Source organism: Schistocerca nitens, chromosome 3 (genome assembly GCF_023898315.1).
Source record: "Schistocerca nitens isolate TAMUIC-IGC-003100 chromosome 3, iqSchNite1.1, whole genome shotgun sequence".
NCBI classification, from domain to species: Eukaryota; Metazoa; Arthropoda; class Insecta; order Orthoptera; family Acrididae; genus Schistocerca; species Schistocerca nitens.
In genome coordinates this window covers 67,301,094-67,319,424 of record NC_064616.1, presented here as the reverse complement: position 1 = coordinate 67,319,424, position 18,331 = coordinate 67,301,094, and the positions used below count along the sequence as shown (strand labels likewise).

Below are 18,331 nucleotides of genomic sequence, written 5' to 3'. Positions count from 1 at the left end.
ACAAGAGTAAAAGAGGGATGAAAGAGGCATCTGGCAAAATATAGTGGGAAGTGCCTCAACCCCAAACACCACACACTCTGGTCCAGTAGTTTAAAACTTTATATCTCACAATAAAAACTTCTTTCATGGAGAAAATGGAGTACCATTTCAACTGTTCATGAATAGTCCACCAATCAGAGGCAAAGAATCCAAAAGATCATGCTTAGCAAAGATGTCTATGATTACGGGACATTCCACCAGGATATGAGTTACTGCTTGTAAGGCTCCACAACCACAATTTGATGTGCCTCATTACAAAGAATAAAACTATGGATTTAGTGTGGTATGGCTGACATGGAAGTGACATAGGAAGGCGAATTCCTTCTGGGAGGAATGGAAGGAAAAGCACCACACAGCAGTAGCCTCAGCAGTGTGCAGTTTATGAAGGGGGCAGTAACCCATCAGATGTTGTTCAATCTCTGAGTGAGTGGACGTCTTATTTGCATCTAGTTCATTCCCTGTGATACCCACATGACCGAGGACCCAGAGAAAGACAACAGAGCAGGCAAAATGCATCAGGTCAGAAAGAAGGTCATGAATATCATATATCACAGGGTGACAAGAGTACCAGTGATCAATGGCCTGGACATTGTTCATTGAGTCACTGGAGATTGAAACATGGTCAAGGGAGTGTTGTTTAGAAAATGTAGAGTTCTGTCAATGGCTATCAGCTTTGCCATAAAATGAATGGTGCTTTACACCAGTGGGGCATGTAAAAGCATATCCAAGATTGCAAAGGTGAATGAAACTTTAGGACCATGGGAAAGATCATTGCTAATTTGTGACCTGTGTACTGACCAAGGAGGGGGACTGGGGGTGTGGTAAAACCCAAGGAGTACATTCCAAGGAGGTAATGCGGATGTCTCAGCAGAAGGGTACGAGGTGCTTCCAGCCGGTTATCCCACCTAATGGTGGTCTCAGGGGGTTGATGCCCCTCACAGGCAAAAAGAATGCAATAAATAAGTTGGACAATGATGAAATTGTTGGATGCCGATTGCATAAGTGAGAAAGAGTTGATACTGTCAGAGCTGAATGGGGAGGGTTCATGCTTCATCAAGGAGATTGTCTATGGGACTAATTTGGAAGGTGACAAGTGTCCAGTTGAATGGTACAACGAGGGGATGGTTCTAACATTTGCAAACCCACTGAACCATAAACCTGGTAACTATAGACCAGTCAGGATGAGACCAGGGCTTGGTAAAAATGGAGAAGAGTAGTACGATCAGCACCGCAAGAGAGGGCAAGGAAGCAGAGAGCTTGAAGCTTCCGCATGCTGCTAGTCTTTAGTTCATGAATATGGAGGGGGGAGTGGGGGGCAGTCAGCTGTTTATCTAAGAGGATGCCCAAAAATGGGACTGTGCAACAATGTTTAAGTGCTGGGTACCCAAGTAGAGTTCTGGGTCAGGATGGACCTTGGTACGATGACAGAAATACATTTGCAAGGTGCCTTGGAGCAGGCATTAGGCCAAGGCTATGGAGTAGGAGTTGTACCAGATACAAAAGTAAAGGGATGACCAGTAGACCAAAAAATGGCCTCTATCCCATTGATGCCATTGGCGAAAAGGGTGACAATTAGCATGGAGCCCTGAGGGATGCTGTTGTCTCAGACCTTCGGAGAGTTGAGTGAAGCATCAACTCTAACCTGGAACAACCCATGGGATAAAAACTAACAAATAAAAATCGTTGGGGAACCTTGAAAGACCCAGTCATGAAGGGCAAGTAAAATGTAATGGCACCAAGCAGTCTCATACACCTTATGCAGGTAAAAAGAATTGTGATGGGATGTTGGCATTTAGCAAAAAGACAGTCAGATTGACATTTTGAACATTATCAGATGGGTTGTGGATTGCACCTCCTGGAAACCACATCAATAGGGGAACAAAAGACCCTCAGATTCCAGACCCCAGCATAATATACAGGCAACCATCCTTTCACATAGTTTTCAGATCACACTGGTGATGCTAACTGACCTGTAGCTGTTGAAAGATATTGGGTTTATACCTTCAAACCAAATATGGTTGAAGTAGATGCAGCCTTTGAGTAACATTCAGATGTTAGATCATCTGATCATGAACTGAACCACGGTCTGCAGCATAATGGGAGATGAAGCATTTCCCAGTCAGTGAAAGGTTCATTATATAATTCAAGTTGGCAGGGGATTGAAACATAGGGAGATATCTTCAACTAGCTGTTTCTGAGTTTGGAAAGGTAGCTGGGGAAGAAGGGTGAGCTGAAGTTGTTGCACAGTGTTCAGCCTGAACTGAAACATCATCAGTATGTAGGTCACCAAGAAGGATGAAACCCAGAACACTATGGAGCTTGGTGTACACCTGGGAGCAAGAGGCATATCTTCTCATGTAGGAGACACAGTGTTCACCACATTTCTTCTTACTGTGCTTAATTAGATAGAGGGATTTAGTGCACAGTCACTCAAAAGTGAGAAGGGTGACATGTGAAGGATACCACTTGAGATGTTGCAGGGCCATACAACAATCTTGAAAAGCTGTTGCAATGTCTCTGGTCCACCACAGGACTGACCAGTGGTGAAGCATACATGTATAAACAGGAATAACAGATCCAGCAGTACGAGTGATTGTGTCGAGGACATCTCCCATAACCTCACCAATGCAGTCTGATAGAAAAGAGGTGAAGGAGATAGCAGAAGTATATAACTGCAAGTTGGCAAGTCCATTGTGGTAAGTGGTCCATTGGGCAGTGACAAGAAAGTGATGGGATCACCGGGAAGTGGTCACTGTTGCAAGGACCATTGTAAAGTGACCACTGAGGTGAAGTCACAACATTGGGTGATGAGATTATAAGATCAATAACCAAAAAGGTGCCACGAATGGCACAGAAGCTCGTCAATCAGAAGTTCCCTACCAGATGAAATGTTACTTCCACACAGGGGTTGATGCACACAGAGATCCCCAAATAGGAGAAAAGGGGAGAGAGCTGTTGGATTATTGAAGTTATCTGAAGGGAAGTAAGAGCCCTGCTGGGATTCTTTACACTCACACTGCTACTGCTTCTAACCTTGTATGGAAAGAAATCCACTCACTGATAATATCTATAGGAGAAAAGGGGGAGAGCTGTTGGATTATTGAAGTTATCTCAAGGGAAGTAAGAGCCCTGCTGGGATACTTTACACTCACACTGCTACTGCTTCTAACCTTGTATGGAAAGAAATCCACTCACTGATAATTTCTATGTGAACCTACATTCAGACCCCTGAAGTTGCCATTCTGGAGACAATATGATTCAAACAGAACGCACGGTATCATTGAAGTGCTGGGGAATTGTCATCAATGAAATGAGTTTCTTGGAAGGTGATACAGGATTGTAGAGTAAGAGAAAATTAGTTGTTGCAGTTCCACCAGGTGACAGTAGCATCTGACCATCCATTGGATCATCACGGTAAGGGCATTCTGGTTAGGCCTGAAAGGGTGAGGAGACATCCCAGGATGAATGACTGTCACTGGCATGGCAGGAGAACACTAATGAATGTTGGCTCAGAAACTGATAGCATGTGTGAACCCCCACCCCCACCCCCACCCCCACCCCCACCCCCACCCCCACCCCCACCCCCACCCTCACCCTCACCCTCACCCTCATCTTGTCTTTCACAATTTTTGTTGGTTAAGATTCTTGCAAGTGCTTCTCTGCAGTAGACGTAGGGATGGATGAAGAGTGGTCAGACTTGGGACCCACATGCCACAGTTCATTCAGCCACTGGCTAAGGTCAAATCCGATCTCAGGGATTCCGACTCCAGGGAGAGGGGTTCCGAGAGGGACCCCTTATCATTGGTAGATGCCAAAGGAAGAGGCTGCATTTCTGGCAGGGTGTGGGAAAGAGTTCCTGAAGATGGTGTCACATGAACCATGAGAGTGGAGGATGGTGATAGATCTGGTTTGGAAAATACTGTGGTGGGGGTGGGGGAGGGGGAGAGGGAAAGGGGCAGTGACTATTGCGTAACTGGTCACCATGTTGACAACACCCAGTTGTTCATATGTTTTTCTTGCCTTAGTATACAAAAGGTGGTCAACAGAGTTATATTTCTGTGTTTTATTTTCTTTCTTGAAGACTGGGCAAACTGGAGAATATGGAGGACAGTGTTCTGTGCAATTAACACACAAAGGTGGTTGCACACAAGGACTACCTTCATTTAGTGATTACCCACAGATACCACAATTTGAGTACCTGTACAGTGGGATGATATCTGACCAAAGTGGATGCATCGTAAGCATTTCATGGGTGGTGGGATGTAAGGTTTCACGCCCCACGTGTGCTCCATGACTAAATCTTTCTGGGAGGACATTCCCTTCAAAGGCTAAGATAAAGTTTCCTATATTTGTTAAATTATCCTAGGGACCTTTTTGTATGCATGGGACAAAAAGAGCAAGCAGCTCAAGCATCAGACATGTGATCCTTGTGTTGTCAGGGGGCTCTACAGAAAGCGTACATAATTATCCTGCCACATCAGACTGGGTACCACATTGGCTTTTAAGTGCATTTGTGAGACTATGCAGGTATTGTGTGAAAGTTATCTTGAACACTGCATGCAGTAGGTACTATTTAAGGCATTCTTCCCCATTTGGTTCACACTACAGAAAAGAAGATCAAACCTAAATGGGACCAAAAATTTACATCAGCCAAAAGGTGATGTAAAGTAAATGAATGAATATGTTGACAAAGGAAGGCAGAACATTGTGGATAGCCAGGTCACACTCAAAGGCTGCCATCACAACACAGTAAGTAAGAGAAGTAAGGATAATTGACAGTGGGAGACAGCAGCACAAGAAAGGAAGCAGGTGCTGTAATAGCTTGGGGCCCCATGCTCACCATGGATGTACTCATGAAAGTCGTGAGCCTCCTTAGGAAAGGGGGGTGGGGGTGGTTGATGGGGATGGGGGATGGGGGGAGGAAGGAAGAAGGAAGGAAGGAGATTGTAAGAAACTGTGACTTCCCACTCCCGGAGCTAAATCCTATTTCTGCACCTGCCTCAGGGTAACACAAAAAATTTGTAAATTTGACTGAAAGTCAAAACCTGCAGACGGTTCAGAAACACTGCTGAGCAAAGAAGGGGAGCCATTTGCATTAGACACTATGATAAAATCGTGGTGATTACCTAATGTTGTGAAATACAAACTAAAAAAAAATCATTTTAAGTACCATTTTTCTTTGGCATAATCAAGGCTAATACAATGTTTGGCATCTTAATAAGAAACAAAGAAAGACTTTTAGCTAACAATGATGTAAAACATCAATATTTGCAGATTAATTAAAAAAGAAGAAACAACTCTTAGAATGAATCTCATAACACTTAACTGCTCATTAACAGTTATTACAGTTGTTTTAAAGATCTTTGAGCGATGATATAAAATACAGCTGAATGCAAATACGATCCTAAATACTCTTAGTACACTGATGGTTAACTGCATGCTTCAAATATGACCATATCACAGACACATACACCATACAAGCGTATTTGAGGCAGGATAATATCCTTATTTAATGCATCCAAATAGTATCTTAATCCTTGTGAAGTTTGGAAGATGCACATACTACATGATGCTTATTTGGGAAAGCCTGCTGTATTTTTGCTTACTGCAGGGTCAGGTTATATGTGGTGGAGTGAAATCTCCAAACCCATATTAAAAGCAACTATTAAGCTGTTTGGAGTGTAAATATGCAAACAATGTGGTGACTGATCATTCAATCTGACTTTCATAAACAGCTAGTCACAGAAACACTACGATTTTTAATTGAACATGTACAAATCTTTCACATCTCACCAAAAAACAGAAAAATGCCTCATAATAAAATAAAATTTAAGAGTGCAAGGCAAATTTAACTGACCCTTTCTATGAGAAGCTACAAAATTATGGAAGAGAACCTTTCATAATCATGTTTAATTACAAGCTGTAGATAATACATGTCACAACTGCCATCTGAAGGAGGAGAGACTGTAAGCCACAATTGTTAGTGGAACTGAAGTCCTGGCTGTCTGCTCTCAGTTAACATTCTGTGATGTCAGAAAGCAGTAGCAATAGCAGTAGGTTTTGGAGTGAGTGAAATAATACAACTGTTAGCAGATTGGACTCTCAGTTTTAAAGGAACATGTTCAAATCCTCATTTAGCCCTTCTTAATTAAGTTTCTTGTTACATTAAACTGATTAAGCTAAATGTCAGGATGGTTTCTTTGAAAATCACACACACTTGATTTCTCTTGACATCCGTTTTTGTTCCAAGCTTGTGCTCTGTCTCTTACGACCTCAGCATGGTGAAAGGTTTCAAAATTGTGTGATCTACATTGCCCAGTTGCTGTGGAGGCTTCAGTTTTACATTACAGCAGCAACTGAGCACTGCCACTTCTAATGATTTCCTTACAGCACTGATCATGTCAGTAATGTGACCCATCCAGTCCTGGACACTACCACAATATGGCAAGCTGCCTGTTGACCAAACAGTTTGCCTAACTGAACATACACCTAGTAACTCTTATTTTGGGAGGAACTGCTCTCTCTAGTCAGTGAATTCAAATAGGAAAATGGTTACTACACTGCAGGTCATTTACCACTTCCCACTGAGAACTGTATATGAGAACTGGAAAGCATAGAGAAAAATTGGTCACTAGTGACCAAATAGCAGTGCTGAAGTGAACCCTCTGGACAGTTTTCAGGAGATGTGGATATCATGATTATAATAAGGAGCTCACTACAGCTTGATCCATGGGGCAGGTGGTTGCTGAGCCTTGTGGCACAGTAAGCACATTATGTGCATTAAAACTCCCATGACGAAGAGTCATCAAAGGATATGTGTCAGCATGTCACACACAATCCTTTTTAACACACTGTGAGGTGTCCATAGAAATCTCACATGGCAGTTCTACTTAGAATGTGCAGTTATATTGGCATGATATGCTTAGTGATAGTTTTTGAAAGAGCTATCTTCCACTCCCACAGTGTTTTACAATTCACAGGCTATGAAAGACACAGAACTCAGGTGGCTTGCACTCTTTGTTGTTTGAGTATACTTGCTACCAACATCAAACTCTTCATTTTGGAAATAATACTATGAGGCAGAATATGGAACTATTTTGTTCCCATTAGTTACTATGGAATTTAGTCATTCTAGGCAGACCCTCACATACCCAAGCAAGCCTAATATAACTCAGACATGGCAGATAAAAAAGTGAGTGCCCCTACTGAATTCTTTGCTTAAGTAGCCACCCAATCTATCTGTGCACAGTACACACTGAAGTTGAAATGTATTTACATACACCTTCATTGCTACCCAGTCTTTGAGCCAAAGTCCCCACTTCATAATGCAAGATATTTCATCTGAGTATCCAACAGTGGACAGTGAAGCATTTACAGGTAACATACACTATGTGATCAAAAGTAACCAGACACCCCCAAAAACATATCTTTTTCATATTAGGTGCATTGTGCTGCCACCTACTGCCAGGTACTCCATACCAGCGGCCTCAGTAGTCATTAGACATTGTGAGAGAGCAGAATGGGTCAATCCGCAGAACTTACGGACTTTGGACGTGGTAAGGTGATTGGGTTTCACTTGGGTCATACGTCTGTACGCAAGATTTCCACACTCCTAAACATCGCTAAATCCACTGCTTCCAATGTGATGGTGAAGTGGAAACATGAAAGAATACATACAGCACAAAAGCATACGGGCCGACCTTGTCTGTTGAGTGAGACATACTGCCAACAGTTGAAGAGGGTCGTAACGTGTAATAGGCAGACATTTATTCAGACCATCAGACAGTAATTCCAAACTATATCAGGATCAACTGCAAGTACTATGACAGTTCAGTGGGAGGTGAGAAAAACTTGAATTTCATGGACGAACAGCTGCTCATAAGCCCCACATAACACTGGTAAATGCCAAACGATGCCTCACTTGGTGTAAGGAGCATAAACATTGGGTACTTGAACAGTGGAAAAACGTGTGGAGTGGCGAATCACGGTACACGATGTGGCAATCTGATGGCAGGGTGTGGGTATGGCGAATGCCCAGTGAATGTCATCTGCCAGGGTGTGTAGTGAAAACAATAAAATTCGGAGGTTCTGGTGTTATGGTGTGATTGTGTTTTTCATGGAGGGGGCTTGCACTCCTTGTTGTTTCATGTGGCACTATCACAGCACAGGCCTACATTCATGTTTTAAGCACCTCCTTGCTTCCCAGTGTTGAAGAGCAATTTGGGAATGGCAATTCAATCTTTGAACATGATTGAGCACCTGTTCATAATGCACTGCCTCTGGTGGAGTGGTTACATGACAATAACATCCCTGTAATGGACTGACCTGCACAGAATCCCAACCTGAATCCTATAGAACACCTTTGGAGTGTTTTGGAACGCTGACTTCATGCCAGGCCTCACCAACCAACATCGATACCTGTCCTCAGCGTAGGACTCCATGCAGAATGGGCTTGCCATTCCCCAAGAAACTTTCCAGCACGTCATTAAATGTATGCCTGTGAGAGTGGAAGCTGACAACAAGGCTGTGGGTGGGCCAACACCATATTGAATTCCAGCATTACTGATGGAGGGTGCCATGAACTTGTAAGTCATTTTCAGCCAGGTGTCCGGATACTTTTGATCACATAGTGTATTTATAGAGAACTACTGGCACGGAGCAGCCCTCAGCTTCATAAACAGGGATTTGCCAAGCTTTAACAATGTCACTGCTGACTGGGCTTCCCAACGTGGTCAGAATGTAGGGGCACTCAGGAGGTAGATGTAGCTTATGGATGATATAGATACAGTAAGTGTAACCCCCAAGGAGTGAGAAGTTGTAAGGAAGGACACTGACAGGAAAAGACTTGGGAGGTTAATTATTAACTTGCATCAACAGCAGGTCATTATGGAATGAACAGTACAAATTTATGAAAATAGAGAGATGTAATGGACCATTGATTCATTGAAGGAATCAGTCTAGCATTTTCCTGTTGCAACAAAAAGCCTTAATCAGATGGGTATCAGAAACACACTCTTCCCAAATGAAAATCCAGTATATTCATCATCATGACACCACCCCTGACATGTACAAAGATGTTAGCACAAAAGTGGGAACAGCAAAAAACTTGCTTAATGTATTTACAATAATAAAGTTAAGAACATTGTTTTCTTCTAAATATATTTTTATTATTTTTTCTAGTATAGTAAATAAAATATTGCACAGTACATTGCAGTTCTTTCTGATGTGACTTAGAGAAATACCTTCTCTGGTACCTAATAAATTCTATACTGCTAAAGAAACATTTGGCAACACCATTGTAACTTTCAAAGTTTGTGTTTTTCTTTTCAACAGACACCCCTTTAATACTACTCTTCTGACCACAGGAAATAACTATGTGTACTTGACTTAAAAGTAACCCTGAGCACACAATGAAGTTCAGTAGAATATATGCCTCCAATCATTAATGGGAATTTGTGTCTTATGAACACTGAGCAGTCTTTAAAAATGCTTTCAATTTTATATCATATGCACATTTTTACGTTGAGGCAACGAGTGTCAGAATGTGAAGATGCCAGCTGAATTAGCATACATGACAGCAAGATAATTTGAATGCCAACTAATGAGAGACAAAACACTGAAGATATGCCTCATAGTGGTTTTTCACAATCACCACCACTAGCAGATGACCACTACTTACAAATTACAGATTGGGAGAATCTGACAAAACTGAATGCTGTGATTTTTTTGGCAACTACGGACATCTGTCTTGACACAGGTAATATGAAATTATCTCCATTTGATCAATTTGACCCCTAAAAACTCATCAGAAACAACATAAGGAACTCCACAGCAGCAGGGTGTGCAAAAGATGTGGGCAAGGGAATACCTAAAGTGGCACCTAGATCAATGACTTCAGATTCTCTTCATTGACTAGTGCTGGATTTGTCTGACACTCAATGATCATCATACAAGAATAAGGAGGAGGCTTGGTATTAATGAATTTTTTAAGCATGTCTTGTAACTGATTCAACAGGGAGGCGGGTCAGTACGATTTGATTTGGTATCGTGTTGGATGTCTTTCATTGCTATTGATGGTTATGTGAGGGTTGTGTAGTACCACTTACAGCATCCTCTAGCCTACTGTTCAGTCATACAATCAACATTTTCGTGACAGGTCTATCTTTCATTATATCAACGCACAACCATCTCATCAAAATCTTTCTCTGCGACACAGTAATCAACTGAATGGAATGGCCTCCACTACATGCTAATGTGAAACAAGTTGAGCATGCTTGGGACCAATTGAAACCTGCTGTTCAACATTCAGCAGCCCTCCATCCACACTGGGTGACCTCAGGAGTGTCACCGTTAAACAGCGGGACACGCCTGAATAGCACTGTAGACAACACACTAGTAGAAGACTAGCATGTACAATGAATAGGGTGGAACAACAGTACTGAATGTTAACCAGTAGAGGACTTAAGTTTCACAGACGTGCAATTTGAAAGTTAGTTTTTTAGTTTCATAAAGTTCATTCTTTCATTATCTGCTGCCCTTGAAACTAACACCACAAAAGTTAGCAGATGTGATAGCAGTGTGAAAGTTTTTTTTGAGCAGTTTAATGTGGTATTAAAAATAACCATGCAAAATGGCTGATGCAGATGGTCTCATGTTTTAACAATGAAGGAAAATGAAGAGAGATTAGAACTTAACATTCTATTGATTATGAGATTATTAGGGGCTGAGCTGAAACTCAGGCTGGAGAAGTATGGGCAAGGAAATTGGCCACATTGTTTTCAAAGGAATCATCACAGCATTTCCCTTAAGAAATTCAGGGAAACTATGGAATACCTATATCTGGAGGCCCTTATTGGGATTTTATCTGACTTACACTCAAATCGGAGTTTAGTACCTTACAACTCCACCACCTGACTGAGAGGTTTCAGCAATGTGCAGCTAAGGTTCCAATTGCTCTACCCACGTTGTTGTTGTTGTTGTTGTTGTTGTTGTTGTTGTGGTCTTCAGTCCTGAGACTGGTTTGATGCAGCTCTCCATGGTACTCTATCCTGTGCAAGCTTCTTCATCTCCCAGTACCTACTGCAACCTACATCCTTCTGAATCTGCTTAGTGTATTCATCTCTTGGTCTCCCTCTACGAATTTTACCCTCCACGCTGCCCTCCAATGCTAAATTTGTGATCCCTTGATGCCTCAAAACATGTCCTACCAACCGATCCCTTCTTCTAGTCAAGTTGTGCCACAAACTTCTCTTCTCCCCAATCCTATTCAATACCTCCTCATTAGTTACGTGATCTACCCACCTTATCTTCAGCATTCTTCTGTAGCACCATGTTTCGAAAGCTTCTATTCTCTTCTTGTCCAATCTGGTTATCGTCCATGTTTCACTTCCATGCATGGCTCCACTCCATACAAATACTTTCAGAAACGACTTCCTGACACTTAAATCTATACTCGATGTTAACAAATTTCTCTTCTTCAGAAACAATTTCCATGCCATTGCCAGTCTACATTTTATATCCTCTCTACTTCGACCATCATCAGTTATTTTACTCCCTAAATAGCAAAACTCCTTTACTACTTTAAGTGTCTCATTTCCTAATCTAATCCCCTCAGCATCACCCGATTTAATTTGACTACATTCCATTATCCTCGTTTTGCTTTTGTTGATGTTCATCTTATATCCTCCTTTCAAGACACTGTCCATTCCGTTCAACTGCTCTTCCAAGTCCTTTGCTGTCTCTGACAGAATTACAATGTCATCGGCGAACCTCAAAGTTTTTACTTCTTCTCCATGAATTTTAATACCTACTCTGAATTTTTCTTTTGTTTCCTTTACTGTTTGCTCAATATACAGATTGAATAACATCGGGGAGAGGCTACAACCCTGTCTCACTCCTTTCCCAACCACTGCTTCCCTTTCATGCCCCTCGACTCTTATAACTGCCATCTGGTTTCTGTACAAATTGTAAATAGCCTTTCGCCCCTTGTATTTTACCCCTGCCACCTTCAGAATTTGAAAGAGAGTATTCCAGTTAACGTTGTCAAAAGCTTTCTCTAAGTCTACAAATGCTAGAAACGTAGGTTTGCCCTTTCTTAATCTTTCTTCTAAGATAAGTTGTAAGGTTAGTATTGCCTCACGTGTTCCAACATTTCTACGGAATGCAAACTGATCTTTCCATAGGTCTGCTTCTACCAGTTTTTCCATTCGTCTGTAAAGAATTCGCAATAGTATTTTGCAGCTGTGACTTATTAAACCGATAGTTCGGTAATTTTCACATCTGTCAACACCTGCTTTCTTTGGGATTGGAATTATTATATTCTTCTTGAAGTGTGTGGGTATTTCGCCTGTCTCATACATCTTGCTCACCAGATGGTAGAGTTTTGTCATGACTGGTTCTCCCAAGGCCATCAGTAGTTCTAATGGAATGTTGTCTACTCCCGGGGCCTTGTTTCGACTCAGGTCTTTCAGTGCTCTGTCAAACTCTTCACGTAGTATCTTATCTCCCATTTCATCTTCATCTACATCCTCTTCCATTTCCATAATATTGTCCTCAAGTACATCGCCCTTGTATACACTATCTAATCAAAAGTATCTGGACACCCCCACGTATTGCAGAATTGACCACTGGATGTCACGAGAGGTGGACCCACCAGTATAAAATGAGGTGGCGATTATTACGGTGTCAGTAGAGAAGCAGTAACAGCAGAATGGGTCAGTCACATGAACTCAGTATTTTGAACTTTGACTAGTCACTGGATGTCATCTGAGTAACAAATCCAGCAGGTACATTTCAATCCTTCTTAGGCTGCACACAGCTTCTGATGATGTTGTTATGAAGTGGAATCATGAAGGAACAACCATAGATAAATCAAGGCCAGGCAGACCTCACGTACTGACAAACAGGGACCGTTGAGCATTGTGGACAGTGGTTGTAAAAAATAAATCAGATGAAATCAGTGAAAGGTGTGACTTGTGAATTCCAAAATGCTACCAGCAGTCTGTCTAGAATAATGGCTGTGCATATTGAGTTAAAAAGAATGGGGTAGATTGGTCAAGCAGCTCTTCATAAACCAAACATTTTTGCAGACAGTGCTAAGTGACATTTGAGGTGATGTAATAAGCAGCACCAATGAACAGTGGGTGACTGGAAATAAGTGATTTGGAGTGATGAATCATGCTATACCCCATGGAAAACCAATGGAAGGGTTTGGACATGATAAATACCAGAATAACATTACCTGCCATCACACACAGTGCCAACAGTGAAGAACAGAGGAGGTGGTGTTAAGGTAAGAGCCGTTTTTTTGTTGTTATGTTGCAGTCTCCTTATTGTGCTTAAGAAAACACTAAATACAGAAGGATGTGAACACATTTTACAGCTTTGTGTATAGTGTACAGTAGAGGAACAGTTCACAGATGATGACTGACTGCATCAGTATGACAATGCACTTTGCTATGTCCTGAAATGGACTATCCTGACCAGAGTCCCATCCTGAACCCATTGGAATACCTTTGGGATGAGTTAGCATCCCTCCCAACCCCTGTTACCAACATCACTGCTTTCTCTGGTTTTGAATCTTGAGGAAGAATAGACTGCCATTAATCCACAAATATTCAGAGAGATTGTTGAAAGTATCCCCAGTAGATTGCAAGTTATCATGAAGATGAAGGATGGACAGATCCCCATATTAATGTCCACTAGCAGGTGTATTGTTACTTTTGGTCAGTTAGTGTATTTTGTAGAGCTAAATAAGTAGAGGCTGCATTTCAGTATGAATTCAAATAAAAATACAGACTGAAGAAGAGAAGAGAATAAAGGTGAATACATCTACTATAATAAATAGGAGTAACCCAAAGAAAAAGTTATGTCTTGCTCACTGTGAATTCAGTTACTGGTGATATATTACCAACATCAATGAACCACAGACCCTGCCATGATGCAGTGGCTTGCTTGCCAAAATTGACAAGGTAAGTTACAAAATTTAAAAAGGGAAAATGAATAGTATGAAGTTCAATATAATGGGAATTAGCAAAGTTCAGAGGCAGGAGGAACAGGACTTCTGGTCAGGTGAATACTGGGTTTTAAAAACAAAATCAAATATGAGTAATGTAAGAACAGATCTAATAATGAATTAGAAAATAGGAATGTGGGTAAGTTATGATGATCAGCACAGTGAACGCATTGTCACAGCCAAGATAGGCATGAAGCCAAGACCCACCACAGTAATACAAGTTCACATGCCAACTAACTCCACAGATGATGAAGAGGTTGATGAAATTTATAATGAGATACAATAAATTATTCAGATAATTAAGGGAGATAAACATTTAATTGCAATGGTGGAACGGACTTTGATAGTAGGAAATGGAAGAAAAGGAAAATGTGTAGGTTAATATTGACTGAGGGAAAGCATTGAAAGAGGAAGCTACCTGGTAGAATTTTGCAAAGAGCATAATTTAATCACCACTAACACTAGATTTAAGAATCATGAAAGAAAGTTGTATATGTGAAAGAGACCATGAGACAACAGAATGTTTCAGATTGATTATATAATGGTAAGACAAAAATTGCGGAATAAGATTTTAAACTTTAAGACATTTCCTGGGGCAGATATGGACTCTGGCCACAATTTACTGGTTATGAAATATCGATTAAAACTGAAGAAATTGCAAAATGGTTGGAAATGAAGGTGATGGGACCTGGATACATTGAAAGAACCAGAGGTTGTTGAGAGTTTCAGAGGAAGAATTAGGCAACAACTGACTGAACTGGAGGAAAGGAATACAATAGAGATGAATGAGTAGCTTTGAGACATGAATAGTGAAGGCAGCAGAGGATCAAATAGGTAAAAAGACAAAGCCTAGTAGAAATCCCTGGATAACATGAGAGATATTGAATTTAATCAATGAAAAGGAAAAAATATAAAAATGCAGCAAATGAAGCAGGTGAAAGGGAATACAAACGTCTAAAAAACAAGACTGATCGGAACAGCTAGAGGACAAATGCGAGAATGTAGAAGCATATGTTGGCTAGGGAAATGACATGGAAATGAACTTGAAGGCAGTATTTTAGAAAGGGAATAGGATGTAGATGAAGATGAGATGGGAGATATGATATTGTTAGAAGAATTTGACAGACCACTGAAAGATCTAAGTTGAAATATGGCCCTTGGAGTAGATAATGATCTCTCAAAATTGCTGATATCCTTGAGATAGCCAGCCATGAGAGAACTATTCCACCTGGTGTGCAAGATATGTGAGACAGGGGAGTACACTCCAGACTTCAAGAAGAATGTAATAATTCCATTTCCAAAGAGAGTAGTTGCTGACACGTGTGAATACTACTGAACTACGAGTTGAATAACTCATGGTTGCAAAATACTAACACAAATTCTCTACAGAAACATGGAAAAACTGGTGGAAGCCAATTTCTGGGAAGATCAGTTTGGATTCCCGAGACATTTAGGAACACGCAAGGCAATACTGACCCTATGACTTATCTTAGAAGGATAGGTTAAAGGAAGGAAAACCTACATTTATTGCATTTCTGTAATTACAGACAGCTTTTGATAATTTTTACTGGAATACACTGTTTGAGATTCTGAAGGTAGCAGGGAAAATATGCAGGGAGCAACAGATTATTTCTAACATCCACAGAAACCAGATGGCTGTTATAAGAGTCAAGGTGCATGAAAAGGAAGCAGTGGTTGTCAAGGAAGTGAGACAGGGTTGTAGACTATCACTAATGATATTCAATCTGTACATACAGCAAGAATTAATGGGAACCAAAGAAAAATTTGGAGGACAACTTAAAATACAGGTAGAAGAAATAAAAACTTGGAGGTTTGCTGATAACATTATAATTCTGTAAGAGACAATAAAGGAGTTGGAATTGCAGTTGAATGGAATCGACAATGGTCTGAAAGGAGGATATTGTTGTTGTTGTTGTTGTTGTTGTTGTTGTTGTTGTTGGGGTCTTCAGTCCTGAGACTGGTTTGATGCAGCTCTCCATGCTACTCTATCCTGTGCAAGCTTCTTCATCTCCCAGTACCTACTGCAACCTACATCCTTCTGAATCTGCTTAGTGTATTGATCTCTTGGTTTCCCTCTACGATTTTTACCCTCCACGCTGCCCTCCAATGCTAAATTTGTGATCCCTTGATGCCTCAAAACATGTCCTACCAACCGATCCCTTCTTCTAGTCAAGTTGTGCCACAAACTTCTCTTCTCCCCAATCCTATTCAATACCTCCTCATTAGTTACGTGATCTACCCACCTTATCTTCAGCATTCTTCTGTAGTACCACATTTCGAAAGCTTCTATTCTATTCTTGTCCATACTAGTTATCGTCCATGTTTCACTTCCATACATGGCTCCACTCCATACAAATACTTTCAGAAACGACTTCCTGACACTTAAATCTATACTCGATGTTAACAAATTTCTCTTCTTCAGAAACAATTTCCTTGCCATTGCCAGTCTACATTTTATATCCTCTCTACTTCGACCATCATCAGTTATTTTACTCCCTAAATAGCAAAACTCCTTTACTACTTTAAGTGTCTCATTTCCTAATCTAATCCCCTCAGCATCACCCGATTTAATTTGACTACATTCCAATATCCTCATTTTGATTTTGTTGATGTTCTTCTTATATTACCCTTTCAAGACACTGTCCATTCCGTTCAACTGCTCTTCCAAGTCCTTTGCTGTCTCTGACAGAATTACAATGTCATCGGCGAACCTCAAAGTTTTTATTTCTTCTCCATGAATTTTAATACCTACTCCAAATTTTTCTTTTGTTTCCTTTACTGCTTGCTCAATATACAGATTGAATAACATCGGGGAGAGGCTACAACACTGTCTCACTCCTTTCCCAACCACTGCTTCCCTTTCATGTCCCTCGACTCTTATAACTGCCATCTGGTTTCTGTACAAATTGTAAATAGCCTTTCGCTCCCTGTATTTTACCCCTGCAATGTTCAGAATTTGAAAGAGAGTATTCCAGTTAACGTTGTCAAAAGCTTCCTCTAAGTCTACAAATGCTAGAAACATAGGTTTGCCTTTTCTTAATCTTTCTTCTGAGGTAAGTCATAAGGTTAGTATTGCCTCATGTGTTCCAACATTTCTACGGAATGCAAACTGATATTCCCCGAGGTCCGCTTCTACTAGTTTTTCCATTCGTCTGTAAAGAATTCGCAATAGTATTTTGCAGCTGTGACTTATTAAACTGATAGTTTGGTAATTTTCACATCTGTCAACACCTGCTTTCTTTGGGATTGGAATTATTATATTCTTCTTGAAGCGTGTGGGTATTTCGCCTGTCTCATACATCTTGCTCACCAGATGGTAGAGTTTTGTCATGACTGGCTCTCCCAAGACCATCAGTAGTTCTAATGGAATGTTGTCTACTCCCGGGGCCTTGTTTTGACTCAGGTCTTTCAGTGCTCTGTCAAACTCTTCACGCAGTATCTTATCTCCCATTTCATCTTCATCTACCTCCTCTTCCATTTCCATAATATTGTCCTCAAGTACATCGCCCTTGTATAAACCCTCTATATACTCCTTCCATCTTTCTGCCTTCCCTTCTTTGCTTAGAACTGGGTTGCCATCTGAGCTCTTGATATTCATACAAGTGGTTCTCTTCTCTCCAAAGATCTCTTTAATTTTCCTGTAGGCAGTATCTATCTTACCCCTAGTGAGACAAGCCTCTACATCCTTGCATTTGTCATCTAGCCATCCCTGCTTAGCCATTTTGCACTTCCTGTCGATCTCATTTTTGAGACGTTTGTATTCCTTTTTGCCTGCTTCATTTACTGCATTTTTATATTTTCTCCTTTCATCAATTAAATTCAATATTTCTTCTGTTACCCAAGGATTTCTATTAGCCCTCGTCTTTTTACCTACTTGATCGTCTGCTGCCTTCACTACTTCATCCCTCAGAGCTACCCATTCTTCTTCTACTGTATTTATTTCCCCCATTCCTGTCAATTGTTCCCTTATGCTCTCCCTGAAACACTCTACAACCTCTGGTTCTTTCAGTTTATCCAGGTCCCATCTCCTTAAATTCCCACCTTTTTGCAGTTTCTTCAGTTTCAATCTGCAGTTCATAACCAATATATTGTAGTTAGAATCCACATCTGTCCCTGGAAATGTCTTACAATTTAAAACCTGGTTCCTAAATCTCTGTCTTACCATTATATAATCTATCTGATACCTTTTAGTATCTCCAGGATTCTTCCAGGTATACAACCTTCTTTTATGATTCTTGAACCAAGTGTTAGCTATGA

At 40.8% G+C, this 18,331-nt stretch overlaps 1 protein-coding gene across 1 annotated transcript in view; it reads right to left on the bottom strand.

Annotated features, from left to right (window-relative positions):
- Window positions 1-18,331, bottom strand: part of LOC126248026 (muscle calcium channel subunit alpha-1) — a 922,345-nt gene that overhangs the window by 226,216 nt on the left and 677,798 nt on the right. The gene's annotated exons all lie outside the window — the stretch shown is intronic.